Raw genomic sequence first — 21,103 nt, forward strand, 5'->3', positions numbered from 1 at the left:
AGCTGCCCACTGCACTGAGGCTAGGAAACACTGTCACCACTGATAATCGAGAATTTCAATAAGCATTTCTCTACAGCTGGCCACACTATCCACCTAGCTACCCTTACCCCGGGCCAACAGCTCTGCTCTCCCTGCAGCTACTGGCCCAAGCCCCCCTCCCCCCCGTTTCTACTTCACCCAAATCCAGACAGCTGATGTCCTGAAAGAGCTGCAGAATCTAGATCCCTACAAATCAGCTGGGCTAGACAATCTGACCCTCTCTTCCTAAAATTATCCGCCGCCATTGTCGGAACCCCTATTACTAGTCTGTTCAACCTCTCTTTCATATCGTCTGAGATTCCCAAAGATTGGAAAGCGGCCGCGGTCACTCTAGATCCAAACTGTTACAGACCTATATCCATCCTGCCCTGCCTTTCTAAAGTCTTCGAAAGCCAAGTGAACAAACAGATCATCGACCATCTCGAATCTCGAACCTTCTCCTCTATGCAATCCGGTTTCCGAGCTAGTCACGGGTGCACCTCAGCCACACTCAAGGTCCTAAACGATAGCATAACTACCATCGATAAAAAACAGTACTGTGCAACCGTCTTCATCGACCTGGCGAAGGCTATTGACACTGTCAATCACCGTATTCTTATCGGCAGACTCAACAGCGTTGGTTTCTCTAATGACTGCCTCACCTAGTTCACTAACTACTTTTCAGATAGAGTTCAATGTGTCAAATCGGAGATCCTGTTGTCCGTACCTCTGGCAGTCTCTATGGGGGTGCCACAGGGTTCAATTCTCGGGCAGACTCTTTTCTCTTTGACCCACCTCTACACAGATGACACCATTCTGTATACACCTGGTCCATCTTTGGACACTGTGTTAACAAACCTCCAAACAAGCTTCAATGCCATACAACACTCCTTCCGTGGCCTCCAACTGCTCTTAAACACTAGTAAAACTAAATGCATGCTCATCAACCGATTGCTGCCCGCACCCGTCCCGCCTGCATAGCATCACTCTGGACGGTTCTGACTTAGAATATGTGGACAACTATAAATACCTAGGTGTCTGGTTAGACTGTAAACGCTCCTTCCAGACTCACATTAAGCATCTCCAATCCAAAGTTAAATCTTGAATCAGCTTCCTATTTTGCAACAAAGCCTCCTTCACTCATGCTGCCAAACATAACCTCGTAAAACTGACTATCCTGCCGATCCTTGACTTCGGCGATGTCATTTACAAAATAACCTCCAACACTCTACTCAGCAAATTGGATCCAGTTTTGTCATCAAAGCCCCATATACTACCCACCATTGCGACCTGTATGCTCTCGATGGCTGGTCCTCGCTACATATCCGTCGCCAAACCCACTGGCTCCAGGTCATCTATAAGGCTTTGCTAGGTAAAGCGCCACCTTATCTCAGCTCACTGGTCACCATAGCAGCACTCACCGGTAGCATGCGCTCCAGCAGGTATATTTCACTGGTCATCCCCAAAGCCAACACTTCATTTGGCTGCCTTTCCTTCCAGTTCTCTTCTGCCAATGATTGGAACGAATTGCAAGAATCACTGAGGTTGGGCACTTATATCTCCCTCACTAACTTAAAGCATCAGTTGTCACAGCAGCTTACCGATCGCTGCAGCTGTACACAGCCCATCTGTAAATAGCCAATCCAACCAACTACCTACCTCATCCCCATATTTTTTTTTTTTCTGCTCTTTTGCACACCAGTATTTATACCAGTATTTATACTTGCATATCCTCATCTGCACATCTATCACTCCAGTGTTAATTGCTAAATTGTAATTACTTCGCCACTATGGCCTATTTATTGCCTTACCTCCTTACTTAATTTGCACACGCTTTATACAGATTTTCTATTGTTTTATTGACTGTACATTTGTTTATCCCATGTGTAACTATGTTGTTTTTTTGTCGCACTGCTTTTTGTCTAGGTCACAGTTGTAAATGAGAACATATTCTCAACTGGCCTACCTGGTTAAATACATGTGAAATAATAAATGTAAAAAAAAAATTGTGTACAGAACATTGGATGGGTCATACACAAACCAACAAAGGGTGAATGGAAAACTAGAAGTCGTTCTGGTGGGTGGGGTCTGTCCCTTGAGAACAGGAATGCCTACCAGCTTGTGTGTTTTTTGTGACAGAGTGATATGAGATGAGAGGTGTGATAATTTGTGTGTGTGTTTGTGTGCGTGCGTGTGTGTGTGTGTGTGTGCTCACAGGTGTGTTCGTGCGAGTGTGTGTGTGTGTGTGTGTGTATGTGTGTGTGTGTGTGTATGTGTGTGTGTGTGTGTGTGTGTGTGTGTGTGTGTGTGTGTGTATGAATAATGTTCATTCCATTCTTTGCTTGTGTTGACTCTGCTTTGTTGTAGCACGGGGAAAATCTCCAGAATAAACTGCACCCATGGCTTGTTGACAAACTTGAAATGGGTCGACGCATATGATGTCATTTAGCATAGATTGATCGTTATTTCTAAAAAAAAAATTTTTAATGTTGCCTGGCACAGTGTCTCAGTACAACTTTCACATCCCAACCGTGTGACTACGGACAATAGGCACTGAGGCATAAATGAATAACATTTCATTGTGATTTACACTTGCTTTCCCATTAGAAATAATAGTGGGTGTCAGCAGCATCAACAAAAGTAGGTAATGCTAACTTGATAAGCTTGAAGCACCTAATTGAATGTATTCAACCTGACCGACTCCCTGTCAGTTTGCACAAGGTTAATGCACTAGGAAATTCACACTGGCCAAAAAACATGAGCCATGAGTTCAATTGCAAATAAAAGCATGTGTCTTTTCCCCTCAGTAACAAAATTAAGTATTATAAACGTTGACGCAATATCTGAAGGTTTGTTGATTGCAGAATAACTAATGGCTATTGACACACATTTTATCTGTCATATGCATGCATCCTTATAGATAATCACACTGTTAGCGCTGTGACAATATTATCCTATAATCTGGGATTCCTTTTTGGTTATGGTTACTGTTATGCTTTTAGGGCTTTCTTGGAACTTGACAGGTGGGGTGGGAGAGCTACATGGCTTAAAACGTGAGGAAATCAAAAACAAGTATTACAGACTGTAGTGTTCAGTAGAATACGAGAGTGCCGATCACTATCGACAATAACACCTGAATTAAATAAATATGAAGATAGGAGTTTCAAGCAGTTAGGGTTGTACAGGAGTAGAGGGACATGGGACGTTTTCATTAGGACACACAATGGAAAATAATTCAAACGTTCTCCAATTAAAATGTTCTCCAATAAAAAGTGAAGAGTTCAAATGTTTTATTGGACAAGTATGGGTAGTCTCTCCTTACTTCAATCCGTTGTCCTCTGTTTGGTGCCTAATGAACACGACCCACGATTGTTCAGTTTGGTATTCACCTATACTGTCGTTTTGTTCAAATCCTGTCAATGAAGTTGAAGTTACCAACAACATGAATGGGAAGACAGTTTTGGTTAATTTTATGTGTCAATATTGGTGTGTGTGTGTGTCTGTGTTTCGCAGGGCAATGGCTTATGAATGGGGGATGTCTATTTCAATACTTATCATAGTACCATTCCCAAAAAAACAAATCCAACCCATAGTCTAATTTCTGCCTACACTCTTACTCATACCACATCATGGGGGTTTCATATCTTTGTAATATGATGCACAACAGCTTGGCTCATAGACTTCAATGAAGTCCCTTTCCAGCCTCAGTAAGCTCTGCAAAGCCTTTTGATGTGTGTCAGATTTCTGACGGTACTCTTTGATACAGATAGGCCCTCATGGGTGGCACCGGAGGAACCCCTGATACACCAGTGCAAACAAAGCGGCAAAAGATCTCACAAATGTCAAATACGACATAATGAGGACAATGGGAAACATTTCTCATGCAGCTGGGGTAGGTTAGTGTATGCAGTCGTGACTGAAAAATCCCTTGAAAAATTAATTGGGCTCCCTTCACTATTCGCAGCCTGCTAGAGAAAGACAGTCTTTTGAAATCTTCACTATCTGACCTCTCCTACTCCAGAATTGCTTGTGATATCAGGTTTATACAAAGTGTCAATAGTAGGCTACATTTGTTTCTTGCTATGTTATCAAAAGTTATCGAACAATTATGTACAGTCCCTGATGCATGTAACATTGTTTGTCATGAGAGTGACATATTGCCTTTCATAATAGGTTAAAATAAAGCTCTTCCGCTGACTGGTATTAACATGCTTGAGCAGAAAGCATGAATGATGTTTCAAGATATTATTTTGCAGTGTTAGCTGCTATGTGTAAGTGTAAGGTCAGGTGTCAGTATGGGTATCATAACCTGTTATGATTCAGGTGAGAACATCATATGAGCTGTATGCTTGTCAGGATGGTGTCAATGAGATGTTAACAGAACACCTATTTCAACTCAGAGAGGCCATAAGTGTCACACTAGTGTAACAACTAGAGTGCACAATGAAATATTATAGCTTTAAATGCCTTCTACTTCGGGCTCGTCAGGTTTACAAGACTCAGTTGGCCCATCAAGCGCCCATGGCCGAAGCTTCCGAGGATGCCTCAGGTAGCTTGAAAGGTTCACAAGACTTGGTTGGATTGGCAGGCTCCCATGCCTCAGTCGGTTCGTCAGGCTCCCATGCCTCAGCTGGCTCGACAGGTTCCCACGCCTCAGCAGAAGTGATCAGCCCACTCTTGGTCCCCGGGACCGTCCCTCTGGTCGGCGTCCTGCGGCTGGACCCGCGCATCAGGGAGGGGGTACTGTCACGTATGCTCTCCGGCGCTCAAGGTTGCCCGTCTGCTTATTATTACTCACAACTGTCACCATCGTTACGCGCACCAGTGCCTCATCAGACTCATCTGGACTCCATCACCTTTCTGATTACCTTGCCTATATATGTCACTCCCTTTGGTTCTTTCCCTAGACGCTATTGACTCTATTTTGTGTTTCATGTCTGTATGCTACTCGTGTTTCTTGTATTGTTCCATGTTCATTTATTTATTAAATATTCACTCCCTGTGTCACATCTAATCAAGGTGGGTGGAATCAGGCGCAGAGAGCAGAATGCGATAATAAAGTTTATTCTCCGGTGAACAAACAAACACGGTCAACCCAAACACACACAGGGTGAAATTATCCAACACAGGATAACAAACAGGTCACTGACCATCTCGAATCCCACCGTACCTTCTCCGCTGTGCAATCTGGTTTCCGAGCCGGTCATGGGTGCGGTCATGGGTGCACCTCAGCCACACTCAAGGTACTCAACGATATCATAACCGCCATCGATAAAAGACAGTACTGTGCAGCCGTCTTCATCGACCTTGCCAAGGCTTTCGACTCTGTCAATCACCATATTCTTATCGGCAGACTCAGTAGCCTCGGTTTTTCGGATGACTGCCTTGCCTGGTTCACCAATTACTTTGCAGACAGAGTTCAGTGTGTCAAATCGGAGGGCATGCTGTCCGGTCCTCTGGCAGTCTCTATGGGGGTGCCACAGGGTTCAATTCTCGGGCCGACTCTTTTCTCTGTGTATATCAATGATGTTGCTCTTGCTGCGGGCGATTCCCTGATCCACCTCTACGCAGACGACACCATTCTATATACTTTCGGCCCGTCTTTGGACACTGTGCTATCTAACCTCCAAACAAGCTTCAATGCCATACAACACTCCTTCCGTGGCCTCCAACTGCTCTTAAACGCTAGTAAAACCAAATGCATGCTTTTCAACCGGTCGATGCCTGCACCTGCATGCCCGACTAGCATCACCACCCCGGATGGTTCCGACCTAGAATATGTGGACGTCTATAAGTACCTAGGTGTCTGGCTAGACTGCAAACTCTCCTTCCAGACTCATATCAAACATCTCCAATCGAAAATCAAATCAAGAGTCGGCTTTCTATTCCGCAACAAAGCCTCCTTCACTCACGCCGCCAAGCTTACCCTAGTAAAACTGACTATCCTACCGATCCTCGACTTCGGCGATGTCATCTACAAAATGGCTTCCAACACTCTACTCAGCAAACTGGATGCAGTCTATCACAGTGCCATCGGTTTTGTCACTAAAGCACCTTATTCCACCCACCACTGCGACTTGTATGCTCTAGTCGGCTGGCCCTCGCTACATATTCGTCGCCAGACCCACTGGCTCCAGGTCATCTACAAGTCTATGCTAGGTAAAGCTCCGCCTTATCTCAGCTCACTGGTCACGATGGCAACACCCATCCGTAGCACGCGCTCCAGCAGGTGTATCTCACTGATCATCCCTAAAGCCAACACCTCATTTGGCCGCCTTTCGTTCCAGTACTCTGCTGCCTGTGACTGGAACGAATTGCAAAAATCGCTGAAGTTGGAGACTTTTATCTCCCTCACCAACTTCAAACATCAGCTATCTGAGCAGCTAACCGATCGCTGCAGCTGTACATAGTCTATTGGTAAATAGCCCACCCTTTTCACCTACCTCATCCCCATACTGTTTTTATTTATTTACTTTTCTGCTCTTCTGCACACCAATATCTCTACCTGCACATGACCATCTGATCATTTATCACTCCAGTGTTAATCTGCAAAATTGTAATTATTTACCTACCTCCTCATGCCTTTTGCACACATTGTATATAGACCCCCCCTTTGTTTTCTACTGTGTTATTGACTTGTTAATTGTTTACTCCATGTGTAACTCTTTGTTGTATGCTCACACTGCTATGCTTTATCTTGGCCAGGTCGCAGTTGCAAATGAGAACTTGTTCTCAACTAGCCTACCTGGTTAAATAAAGGTGAAATAAAAAAATTAAAAAAATTAAAAAAGACTAACCGGAGAATAAGAAACACGATAACCACGACAGACGAAAATGAATGACAAAATAAACAATCCCGCACAAAACAAGGGTGGGACAACCTACATTATATACAGACACTAATTAACTAAACAACACACAGGTGAAACCAATCAGACAAAACCAACAGATACACGAAAAGGGATCGGTAGTGGCTAGTAGGAAGGTGACGACGACCGCCGAGCACCGCCTGAACGGGCAGGAGAGCCAACCTCGGCGGAAGTCGTGACAGTACCCCCCCCCCCCCCCCCCCCGACGCGCGGCTCCCGCTGCGCGCCGCCACCGTCCTCGAGGACGATCCGGAGGACGAGGTGCTGGGCGATCCGGGTGGAGGCGGTGAAATTCTATCAGGAGAGAAGGGTCCAAAATGTCCCTCACCGGAACCCAGCATCTCTCCTCCGGGCCGTACCCCTCCCAGTCCACGAGGTACTGTAGGCCCCCCACCCGGCGTCTCGAATCCAGAATGCCTCGAACTGTATACGCCGGGGGCCCCTCGATGTCCAGAGGGGGCGGAGGGACCTCAGACACCTCACCTTCTTGCAGGGGACCAGCCACCACCGGCCTGAGGAGAGACACATGAAACGAGGGGTTAATACGGTAATACCTAGGAAGTTGTAACCTATAACACACCTCGTTTATTCTCCTCAGGACTTTGAATGGCCCCACACACTGCGGCCCCAGCTTCCGACAGGGCAGGCGGAGAGACAGGTTTCGGGTCGAGAGCCAGACCCTGTCCCCCGGTGCAAACACGGGGCCTCACTGCGGTGTTGGTTAGCGCTCCTCTTCTGCCGTTCTCCCGCTAACCATAATGAGTCCTGAACGGCTTTCCAGGTGTCCTTGGAGCGCTGTACCCATTCCTCCACCGCAGGAGCCTCGGTCTGACTCTGATGCCATGGAGCCAGGACCGGCTGGTAGCCTAACACACACTCAAAAGGAGACAAGTTAGTAGAGGAGCGGCGTAAGGAGTTCTGGGCTAGTTCGGCCCATGGAACATACCTAGCCCACTCACCAGGCCGGTCCCGACAATAGGACCGCAGAAACCTGCCCACATCCTGGTTAACGCGTTCCACCTGCCCATTACTCTCGGGGGGTGAAAACCTGAGGTTAAGCTAACCGAGACCCCCAGTCTCTCCATAAATGCCCTCCACACTCTGGACGTGAATTGGGGACCCCGATCAGAGACGATGTCCTCAGGCACCCCATAGTGCCGGAAGACATGGGTAAACAAAGCCTCAGCAGTCTGCAGGGCCGTAGGAAGACCGGGCAACAGAATGAGACGACAGGACTTAGAAAACCGATCCACAACGACCAGGATCGTAGTACTTCCCTGGGACGGGGGAAGGTCGGTAAGAAAATCCACTGATAAATGTGTCCACGGCCGTTGTGGAACGGGGAGCGGTTGTAATTTCCCACTAGGTAGGTGCCGAGGAGCCTTGCACTGAGCACACACTGAGCAGGAGGAGACATAAAATCTCACGTCTTTAGCCAGTGTGGGCCACCAGTATCACCCTCTCAGACTCTGCACTGTCCTCTTGATACCAGGATGACCCGAGGAGGGAAGAGTATGAGCCCACCTAATCAGCTTGTCCCGGACCACCCTCGGCACGTACTTGGTCCCTACTGGACAGTTAGGAGGAGCCGGCTCTGACCGTGAGGCCCTCTCTATCTCAGCATCCACCTCCCATACCACCGGTGCCACGAGACATGACGGTGGAATGATGGGAGTTGGCTCTACTGACGGTATCATAGAGGCGAGACAGTGTGTCAGCTTTAGTGTTTTGGGAGCCTGGCCGATACGTGAGGGTAAACTGGAACCTAGTAAAAAACATGGCCCATCTAGCCTGATGTGGATTTAGTCTCTTAGCTGCCCGGATGTACTCGAGATTACGATGGTCAGTCCAGATGAGAAAAGGGTATTTAGCCCCCTCAAGCCAATGTCTCCACACCTTCAGAGCCTTGACTACAGCTAACAACTCCCGGTCCCCCACATCATAGTTTCGCTCCGCTGGGCTGAGCTTGCTCGAAAAGAAAGCACACGGGCGGAGTTTGGATGGCACGCCCGAGCGTTGGGACAGCACGGCTCCAACCCCAGCCTCGGACGCATCCACCTCCACTATGAACGCTAAAGAGGGGTCCGGATGCGCCAACACGGGCGCATTGGTGAACAGCTCTTTCAGACGATTGAAAGCTCTGACCGCCTCTGCTGACCAGCGCAAGCGCACCGGTCCTCCCTTCAGCAGTGAGGTGATGGGAGCAGCCACCTGACCAAAACCCTGGATAAACCTCCGGTAGTAATTGGCAAACCCTAAAAACCGCTGCACTTCTTTCACCGTGGTCGGAGTCGGCCAATTACGCACGGCTGTAACGCGATCATCCTCCATCACCACCCCGGAGGTGGAAATACGATACCCCAGGAAGGAAACGGACTGATTGAAAAACTCACATTTCTCCGCCTTGCAATACAGGTCATGCTCCAGTAGTCCCCCAAGTACCTTACGCACCAGAGACACATGCTCCGCGCGTGTGGCAGAATAGATCAAGATGTCATCAATGTACACTACCACTCCCTGCCCGAGCAGGTCTCGGAGAATCTCATCTACGAAGGATTGGAAAACGGCTGGAGCATTCTTCAACCCGTATGGCATGACGCAGTACTCATAATGACCAGAAGTGGTACTAGATGCGGTCTTCCACTCATCTCCTCCCCGGATACGTACCAAATTATACGCGCTCCTCAGGTCCAGTTTTGTGAAGAATCGCGCCCCGTGAAATGATTCCATTGCCGAAGCGATGAGAGGTAGTGGGTAACTAAACCCCACTGTGATGGAATTTAGACCTCTATAATCAATACATGGACGCAGACCTCCATCCTTCTTCTTCACAAAAAAGAAGCTTGAGGAGACGGGTGATATGGAGGGCTGAATGTACCCCTGTCCCAGCGATTCGGAAACATATGTTTCCATCGCAACTGTCTCCTCCTGGGACAATGGATACACGTGACTCCTAGGAAGTGCAGCTTTTTCCAGAAGGTTTATCGCGCAGTCCTCTCGACGATGAGGTGGTAATTGGATCGCCTTCCCTTTACTGAAGGCGATAGCCAAATCGGCATATTCAGAGGGAATGCGCACGGTGGAAACTTGGTCTGGACTCTCCACCGTAGTCGCACCAACGGCAACTCCTATACACCTACCTGAACACTCCTCTGACCACCCCTTAAGAGCCCCCTGTCGCCAGAAAATCACCGGGAAACGCAGGTGAATCTATAAGGAACAGGCTAATCTGCTCCTTATGATCACCCTGCGTTACCATGTCCAGCGGTACCATAGCCTCCCTAATCACTCCTGACTCTAATGGTCGGCTATCTAAGGAGTGCACGGGGAAAGGTCGATCTAACGACACCAGGGGAATCCCTAGCCTTAACGCAAGCCCACGATCCATAAAATTCCCAGCTGCGCCTGAATCGACTAGCGCCTTATGCTGTAGAGAGGGGGAAAAACCAGGGAAAGAAATCAATACAAACACATGACCGACAGGAAGCTCTGAATGAGTTTGGTGCTTACTCACCTGGGGTGATCGAGCAGTGTTCCGCCTGTCCTCCCGACTCCTAGACGAGTTCCTCTAGCACCGGTTGGACGTGTGCCCTCGTCGACCACAACTGGTGCAGGAGGATACTCCTCCCGACCCTCGGGTGGATGGTCAAAAACAGCTCGGAATCGGCAGGTGAACTCTGGGTAATTATCCTTAGCCGAGTCCGGACCATTCCACACTGCGTTGGCCCACTCGAGGGCTCGCCCAGTCAAACAGGAGACTAGGGCGCACACGCTCTCCTCTCCAGAGGGAGAAGGACGCACGGTAGCCAGGTATAGTTCCAGCTGAAGGAGGAAACCCTGGCACCCAGCCGCCGATCCGTCAAACTCCCGTGGGAGTGTCAGCCGAAGAGCCCCAGAGCCAGATGTGGTCGCAGAAACAGGAGGTGCTGGAGAAGGGGTTGCTAAAGATGAGGTGGGGAGGCCACTCCTCTCCCATCGATCCATTCTCTCCATCATTTGGTCCATAGCAGAACCAATCCGGTGAAGCACGCTGGTATGATGGAGGACCCTCTCTTCCGTCGATGGGAGAGGAGACGCTGCTGCTCCTGCTGATTCCATGGTGGTGCGGGATTCTGTCACGTCTAATCAAGGTGGGTGGAATCAGGCGCAGAGAGCAGAATGCGATAATAAAGTTTATTCTCCGGTGAACAAACAAACACGGTCAACCCAAACACACACAGGGTGAAATTATCCAACACAGGATAACAGACTAACCGGAGAATAAGAAACACGATAACCACGACAGACGAAAATGAATGACAAAATAAACAATCCCGCACAAAACAAGGGTGGGACAACCTACATTATATACAGACACTAATTAACTAAACAACACACAGGTGAAACCAATCAGACAAAACCAACAGATACACGAAAAGGGATCGGTAGTGGCTAGTAGGACGGTGACGACGACCGCCGAGCACTGCCTGAACGGGCAGGAGAGCCAACCTCGGCGGAAGTCGTGACACCCTGTACTTGCTTCCTGACTCCTAGCGTACATATTACAAATACTTGGAGAATCAAGTATACATTTCCAGAATAAACTTTAAATACATTTTTGAGAACAAAGTCAAAATACAATTTTGTAAATAAAGTGGCAATATTTCGAGAATAAAGTCAAAATGCCCACTTAACCCAGAAGCCAGAGGACTCGGACGACACTGGGCTAATTGTGCACCACCCCATGAGTCTTCCGGTTGCGGCCGGCTGCAACAGAGACTGAACTCAAACCAGGAACTCTAGTGACACAGCTACCACTGCACCACTCGGAAGGTCCATCCTGAAGACATTACTGATAGATGGAAGTTCACATACACTTAGGTTGGAGTCATTTTTCAACCACTACACAAATATCTTGTTAACAAATTATAGTTTTGGCAAGTCGGTCAGGACATCTACTTTGACACAAGTCACTTTTACAACAATTGTTTACAGACAGATTATTTCACTTATAACTCACTCTATCACAATTCCAGTGGGTCAGAAATGTACATACACTAAGTTGACTGTGCCTTTAAACAGCTTGGACAATTCCAGAAAATTATGCCATGGCTTTAGAAGCTTCTGATAGGCTTTCCTTGGGAGCAATTTCCAAACGCCTGAAGGTGCCAAGTGCATCTGTACAAACAATAGTATGCAACTATAAACACCATGGGACCACACAGCCGCCATACCGCTCAGGAATGAGTCGCGTTCTGTCTCCTAGAAATGAACGTACTTTGGTGCCAAAAGTGCAAATCTATTCCAGAACAACAGCAAAGGACCTTGTGAAGATGATGGAGGAAACAGGTACAAAAGTATCTATAGCCACAGTAAAACGAGTCCTATAATGACATAACCTGAAAGGCCGCTCAGCAAGGAAGAAGCCACTGTTCAAAAACCGCCTTAAAAAAAGCCAGACTATGTTTTGCAACTGCACATGGGGACAAAGATCGTACTTTTTGGAGAAATGTCCTCTGGTTTGATGAAACAAAAATATTATAACTGTTTGGCCATAATGACCATCATTATGTTTGGAGGAAAAAGGGGGAGGCTTGCAAGAAGAAAACACCATGCCAACTGTGATGCACGGGGGTGGCAGCATCATGTTGTGGGGTTGCTTTGCTGCAGGAGGGATTGGTGCACTTCACAAAATAGATGGCTTCATGAGGAAGGAACATTATGTGGATATATTGAAGCAACACCTCAAGACATCAGTCAGGAAGTTAAAGCTTGTTCGCAAATGGGTCTTCCAAATAAACAATGACCCCAAGCATACTTCCAAAGTTGTTGAGGAAAAATAAAGTCAAGGTATTGGAGTGGTCATCACAAAACCCTGACCTCAATCCTATAAAACATTTGTGGGCAGAACTGAAAAAATGTGTGTGAGCAAGGAGGCCTACAACCTGACTCAGTTACACCAGCTCTGTCAGGAGGAATGTGCCAAAATTCACCCAACTTATTGTGGGAAGCTTGTGAAAGGCTTCCCAAAACGTTTGACCCAAGTTAAACCATTTAAAGGCAATGCTGCCAAATACAAATTGATTGTATGTAAACGTCTGACCCACTGGGAATGTGATGAAAGATTATTAATTATTATTATTATTATTACTATTATTCTGACATTTCACATTCTTATAATAAAGTGGTGATCCGATCTCACCTAAGACAGATAATTTTTACTAGGATTAAATGTCAGGAATTGTGAAAAACTGAGTTTAAATGTATTTGGCTAAGCTGTATGTAAACTTCCGACTTTAACTCTATATATAGCCTATGATCATTGAGCTCATAGGCCTATATTTAGATCGGTGATTATTTCAAGAAAGAGAGAATCCGTCCACACATTTATTCAAACAGTGCCTTAGATTTAATAATGTACAACTGCAGCCCACATTTTGGGTGTTCCAGCATGTGGGCATTCCTCCAGGAACGCCCCTCCTTGAGCATCCCATTGGTTCCTTCATGAACCCCACCCCCCGAGCACAACATCTTCATGCTTGTGTGACACTTTTTCAATCCCGCTTAAAACCTGCCTTTGCCGTCATTAACAGAACTGCGGGTATATAGTGCCCAACAGGCAGCGGTAAAAGACACTGTCTACCGATCACCCCATCCTCCCACTAGTACAGCAGGTGGGAGGCTGGAGCGACACCGCTAGCTTGCCTTCTGCCTGTTGTGTACCCGATAAAACCGTGCCCATCAGGCGGGGGTCCAAGGATATTTCTAGTTAGCTAGCTAGCACACTGTACTGCCTCCCTGCTGCTGTGTACCAGAGAAAACTGTGCCTGACAGGCGGTGGAAAAGGACACTGTCTACCAGTGTTACCCCCTCTTACCACTAGCTACTCTGGTACACAGCAGGAGGTAGGCTGGGGCGAGACTTTGTGCTAGCGACACTGTGTGCTAGCTAGCTTGCTAGTTAGCTAGCACACAGTGTCGCTCCCGCATGCTGTGTACCAGAGCCCTCATTAGGATTAGCTGGCTAAGCAAGCACACAGCGTCCTTCGCTCCCGCCTGTCGAACACCTGCCCTTGTCATCATTAACAGAACTACAGGAAAACAGTGCCCGACAGGCAGGGGTGAAGGACACTCTACCGGTGCGTACTAGTTATAGCTAGCTGCTGTTGTTGCCCCTGCCCCTTCTTCTATGGGATTTATCGGCGGTTGGCATCCAACATTATAATGCATTACCACTATCTACTTTACATAGAGTCATAGCTTAACAATGAACCAATAGAAGTATAAATTGGGGTTCCTGCAGATGCAGGAATGCCCAAGTTGCAACTCTCCTAAGATGAGTTACTTTGCGCATGTGTGGCCGATGTGAAATATGAGCTACTTTGCGCATGTGTGGCCGATGTGAAATGGCTAGCTAGTTAGCAGTGGTGCGCGCTAATAGTGTTTCAGTCGGTGACTTTGCTTTCAAGCCCAGGTTGGGGCGAGGAGAGGGACGGAAGCTATACTGTTACACATGTAGGAGTGGTCTTTGAGTTTACTCTCCTCCCACGGACATGTTTGCATATAACCATTTAAACATTTTCATACAAGTCCCCTGTGGGAATCAAACCCACAACTCTCCTGTGGGAATCAAACTCACAACTCTGGCATTGAACACGCACTTTGTTCTACCAACAGAGCCACACGGGACCCGCTACATTCTGCCCGCAGCCATAGGATAGACCTATAATTTACTTTCACTTGACCACTGTAACATACTATTAGCCTACAGGTTAGGGTACTCAGCCTAGTGGCCCTCTACAGAAAGCTAGTGGCCAATACTCAAAAAGGACTTTTGTTGTTGAGATACCCCTACCTGAGGTAGAACAAAACACAACCAGGATTATTCACATCTCTAATGAATGAAATGGATGATTATTTTACTGCAAAAATGGTTACATTTATAGATATTGTGACATACCCCCTAAACTCAAAATGTGCATAATAATCCTGTTTGGAGGGTGGACCTCATAAGCTCATGTAACCCAATATTGCAAGCTCTGATATTGCTATAATTTGGAATAAAAGTAGTCAGTTGTCTACACTGCATACACAAATGAACAGCATTAGGATATCTTAATGCATCTTGGAAATATACACTGTCAACACAGAGATACAATAGGCTGAAAATCATGAATATTTATGATGAATGTAAGCTTTACTTTTTGGTAGCTGATTAATAGTACAACTTTCCATGTCAAATTTGCACTCATCACTCAGTTGCACATGTTTTTTGATGCTGTAGCTATTGTAATATAATCAGCTCTAAGGAAAACAAGTGGGCTGAGACAGTGAAAACTGTCATGTATTTTCATCCAAAGGTTCCTCTGTGGATTTTATACAGCATGTTCAGCCTCTTGCAATTACGTTAGGGGGCAATTATGGCATCCATAATCCAATATGGTTGCCACAATACCATTAAATGGTGGTTTAATCACCTGTATATCCATGTTTTAAATGAGAGATATCTTTCAGGTTTGTGGACTGGACATATGACCTGTATCCAATACTACATGCCATATTTACACTCAAAAAACATTGTCTGGAAATAGAAAAGGTAGTAGAACGCAACTTCTGGTATACCAACTGTGGTATAACTTGTGCCTCCAGGATTTGGCTCTTGAGTCACCTCATTATTCAGAATTAAGTGTTGATTCATTGCTCGTCCAATACAGCAGCTGTATTGGACTAGCAATGAATCAATAAATAAATGACCTTCCGCTGGCTCACTGCATTTGTGATGTACATTGGGATGTTCCGGTGCACTCTTATGCTGTTTGGGTTGAGCTTGCACATTTCTTTAAAAAATTCATCATATCCACCATTTGTAGTGGATTTGCTTTATATGTTGAATTGGTGACATTATGGTGTTGACAAGTGAATAAGGCAGGTGTTCACAACAATAAACCAACACCCATTGATAAGAAATGCCATCCTGAATCTCCCAGAACTGTCCTCGATAGGCCCACTTCACCATCAGTCCCCCTCTGGCAGTTAATAAAGACAGGTACCAATGGAACTGGACTGCCACATGTCAGGAGGCCATTCAACAGCAAAATGCCATCTGTAAAGTGCTGGCATGCATTGCCCTCATATGTACCTATTTTGCTACCACTCATGGCTGGCCAGCCCATGTGACACCTGAACTGGATTTGCATGTCAAGAATGTGCTCTCAGGAAAGACATTTTCAAAGTTATTGAAATTCTCCGGATTGACTGACCTTTATGTCTTAAAGTAATGATGGACTGCCGTTTCTCTTAGCTTATTTGAGCTGTTCTTGCCGTAATATGGACTTGGTCTTTTACCAAACAGGGCTATTTTTTGTATACCACCCCTACCTCATCACAACACAACAGATTGGCTCAAACACATTAAGAAAGAAATTCCACAAATTAACTTTTAACAATTGAAATGCATTCCATGTGAATACCTCATGAAGCTGGTTGAGAGAATGCCAAGAGTGTGCAAAGCTGATGCTTGTTTAACAGTGTTTTGGTTACTACATGATTCCATATGTGTTATTTCATAGTGTTGATGTCTTCACTATTATTCTACAATGTAGAAAATAGTAAAAATAAAGAAAAACCCTTGAATGAGTAGGTGTGTCCAAACTTTTAACTGGTACTGTGTATATCATTTATAAGTCCAGAAATGGATGTAGCAACTACAGATTGTCCCTTTAAGTCTTTCAGAATTGTGCGAATTTGAGCATGTGTCCATTAGGCCTATCGATTTTTTTTATCAGAATGAATTAGATTGAGCAATAAAAGACCCACTTTAATTCCAGAGGCTGGGATCCGCATTATGCAGCTGTTGCAAGAGCACATTTTTCACTGGCTGTCTACTGGTTTCAAAAACCATGGTTGATAGGCAGCTTGAATTTTTTAATTCAACCATTATTGGGTTCAAATACACATTTAGATTTGTTTACAGCCATCCACAACAACCACAATCTGAAAGCGCAAATAGCTAAATGAGAGCGCAGCAGTGTGATTCACATCAATGCCTTATGTAGATACCAATAATAAGTGATATCTGTATCGCTGTAGACTAAACCACTGCTGTCATCCTTACCTCCAAGCGTTTATTCACGTTGGATAATCTTTGGATGCAGACAGCAGCTGCAACATTGGAAGACATAGCTTGGACTGTAGTCTACAAAAGCCTATTCCTGCTCTTTTCCCGCGATCCATCAAACACATTTGGTGTGTCATGATAGTGTTCTCTGACTTGTGGTCGGACTCACTTAGGTGGAAGAAACTTAAACTTGCGCCTTTTTCCAATGCTGATTTGAATGTCATTGACAAAACAGAGAAGTGCCACAGGTTTTTTTACGCAAACATACTTTCTGAATTTAAAAGTAATCCTCAAAGTAATCTAGTTTTTCAAAAGTATCTGTAATCTGATTACTATATTTTTGCTGGTAACGTACGGATTACAGTTACAGTTTTTTGCAATCCTTTACATGTAACGGATTACATGTAATCTGTTACTCCCCAACCCTGCCTCAAGGTAACCTGAGGTCACCCGCACAGGTTCTGTCACTCTCCTCATTTCCTGCTGTGCTCCCCCAGACCGTAATCACAGCCAACTACCCACAGTATGTATTGGCCAAATAATCATCCTACCTGACTTCCAAAGGAATATAAAGAACATGACCTGCAGGACTTTTGCCACATTCAACATAAAAAACTTCAAACCGCAGGTCAATAACTGTGTGTTTGAAGGATCTAAGGGCAGGTCTATTTGTGACAGCCCTTTCACAGACTCTGCTTCATACCAGACAACCATTCCACTACTGGAGTATCCCCAGCATCATAAAGCCTGAGATAACACAGTTAGTCAATGGGTCTCGTTGGCATGCAAGCTGTATCTGCTGAGTGCCTGCACCCAACTGTTGTAGAAATGGAAACTCATCACCACACAGCCCTGAATACCCTGCCAGTCATACAGGAAGGATACTGCCCTTGTTACTGCTGCTTGCCCAGAATGACCAGTTAGCTGTGCAACCTGGTCAGGCCCCAGAACTACAACCACTACCTTGGGTAGGGGTATCAAAAAAATGTGGAGGCCTTGCCACTAGCCTACAGGTTTATAATGGGCTGCAAAATAGCGGTATTGTAGCAAATTTGGAGAGAAGCTTGACATGGGACACATACACACGCATAGCCCCTGGTCTCCAGGATCCCAAGATAATTTGATTCATTGGGTGTACTCACGTAGCCTACTAGACTATAATTGTTAGATTGATAGTTGTCATAATGGGGAAATACAGATGTTTGTAAAGCACCATGGATAGGGTCGTTAATAGTTGCCATTATGCAAAGACTTTTTGTTCCCCCCTATTCTGAACTTCCCTTTTGTCATATAGGCCTAGCTTTTAGACTCTAAGTTACTGTATGTAGGCCAGGCAAATCAGAATAGCATTGTAGCGAATTTGAAGGGCAGACTGACAGGGACTCAACCCCAGGTCTCTTCGATGTCAGTGACAAGATTGTTTTTTGTTTGTGCTCATAATGCACCATGACTGTAGAAGGGTGTATGCCTATGTTCTGAAGTTAGTAGGGGGAAACTTGGTGCGTGTGTGTGTGCGTGGCCATTTGTTTCTTTTCCCCCTACTTTTCACCGCTCACACACTTGCATACATACACAACCCATCAGTCTCTATCTACAGGACATTTGGAAAGTATTCAGACCCCTTGACTTTTCCACATTTTGTTACGTTACAGCCTTATTCTAAAATGGATTAAATACATGTTTTTCCTTGTCAATCGAAACACAATACCCCATAATGACGAAGCGAAAACACGTTTTTAGAAATGTTTGCAAATTGATTAACAATAAAAAACAGTAATACCTTATTTAAATTCAGACCCTTTGCTATGAGACTCAAAATTCCCTGAGATGTGTCTACAACTTGGAGTCCACCTGTGAAAATTCAGTAGATTGGACATGATTTAGAAAGGCACACACCTGTCTATATAAGTTCCCACGGGTTGACAGTGCAAGTCAGTGCAAAAGGTCATGAGGTTGAAGTAATTGAAGTAAACCCTGTCTCTGAGCTCTAATTGCCCGTAGAGCTCAGAGACAGGGTTTTGTCGAGGCCCAGATCTGGGGAAGGATACCAAAACATTTCTGCAACATTGAGGTCCCCAAAAACTCAGTGGTCTTCATTATTCTTAAATGGAAGTATTTTGGAACCACCAAGACTCTTCCTAGAGCTGGCCTCTCGGCCAAACTGAGAAATCGGGGGAGAAGGGCCTTGGTCAGAGAGGTGACCAAGAACCTGATGGTCGCTCTGACAGAGCTCCAGAGTGCCACTGTGGAGATGGGAGACCTTTCCAGAAGGACAACCATCTTTGCAGCACTCCACCAATCAGGCCTTTATAGTAGAGTGGCCAGATGGAAGCCACTCCTCAGTAAAAGGCACATGATATCCCAGTTGGAGTTTGCCAAAAGGCACCTAAAGACTCCCAGAGTCCATGAGGATGAAGATTCTCTGGTCTGATGAAACCAAGATTGAACTCTTTGGCCTGAATGCCAAGCGTCACATCTGGAGGAAACCTGGCACCATCCCTACGGTGAAGCATGGTGGTGGCAGCATCATGCTGTGGGGATGTTTTTCATGCTGTGGATTGGGAGACTAGTCAGGAATGAGGGAAAGATGAACGGAGTGAAGTACAGAGAGATCCTTGATGAAAACCTGCTCCAGAGCGCTCAGGACCTCAGACTAGGGCCAAGGTTCACCTTCCAACAGGACAACAACCTTAAGCACACAGCCAAGACAATGCAGGAGTAGCTTTGGGACAAGTCTCTGAATGTCCTTGAGTGGCCCAGCCAGAGCCCTGACTTGAAACCAATTGAACATCTCAGGAGAGACCTGATAATAGCTGTGCAGCACCACTCCCCATCCAGCCTGACAGAGCTTTAGAGGATCAACAGCGAAGAACGGGATAAACTCCCCAAATATAGGTGTGCCAAGCTTGTAGAATACTTCAAATCAAATCAAATCAAATTTGATTTGTCACATACACATGGTTAGCGAAATGCTTGTGCTTCTAGTTCTTCTAGTACTAGTGCTTCTAGTTCCGACAATGCAGTAATAACCAACAAGTAATCTAACTAACAATTCCAAAAAACTACTGTCTTATACACAGTGTAAGGGGATAAAGAATATGTACATAAGGATATATGAATGAGTGATGGTACAGGGCAGCATAGGCAAGATACAGTAGATGATATCGAGTACAGTATATACATATGAGATGAGTATGTAAACAAAGTGGCATAGTTAAAGTGGCTAGTGATACATGTATTACATAAGGATGCAGTCGATAATATAGAGTACAGTATATACGTATGCATATGAGATGAATAATGTAGGGTAAGTAACATTATATAAGGTAGCATTGTTTAAAGTGGCTAGTGATATATTTACATCATTTCCCATCAATTCCCATTATTAAAGTGGCTGGAGTTGAGTCAGTGTCATTGTCAGTGTGTTGGCAGCAGTGGCTGTTTAACAGTCTGATGGCCTTGAGATAGAAGCTGTTTTTCAGTCTCTCGGTCCCAGCTTTGATGCACCTGTACTGACCTCGCCTTCTGGATGATAGCGGGGTGAACACGCAGTGGCTCGGGTGGTTGATGTCCTTGATGATCTTTATGGCCTTCCTGTAGCATCGGGTGGTGTAGGTGTCCTGGAGGGCAGGTAGTTTGCCCCCGGTGATGCGTTGTGCAGACCTCACTACCCTCTGGAGAGCCTTACGGTTGAGGGCGGTGCAGTTGCCGTACCAGGCGGTGATACAGCCCGCCAGGATGCTCTCGATTGTGCATCTGTAGAAGTTTGTGAGTGCTTTTGGTGACAAGCCACATTTCTTCAGCCTCCTGAGGTTGAAGAGGCGCTGCTGCGCCTTCTTCACGATGCTGTCTGTGTGAGTGGACCAATTCAGTTTGTCTGTGATGTGTATGCCGAGGAACTTAAAACTTGCTACCCTCTCCACTACTGTTCCATCGATGTGGATTGAAGCTCTAATCACTGCCAAAAGTGCTTCAACCAAGGACCGAGTAAAGAGTCTGAATACTTATGTAAATGAGATATTTCAGGTTTGAATTTTTAATACATTTGCAAACATTTCTACAAACCAGTTTTTACTTTTTCATTATGGGGTATTGTGTGCAGACTGATAAGATTTAAAAAA

This window comes from Oncorhynchus kisutch, linkage group LG17 (assembly GCF_002021735.2).
Source record: "Oncorhynchus kisutch isolate 150728-3 linkage group LG17, Okis_V2, whole genome shotgun sequence".
Lineage (NCBI taxonomy): Eukaryota > Metazoa > Chordata > Actinopteri > Salmoniformes > Salmonidae > Oncorhynchus > Oncorhynchus kisutch.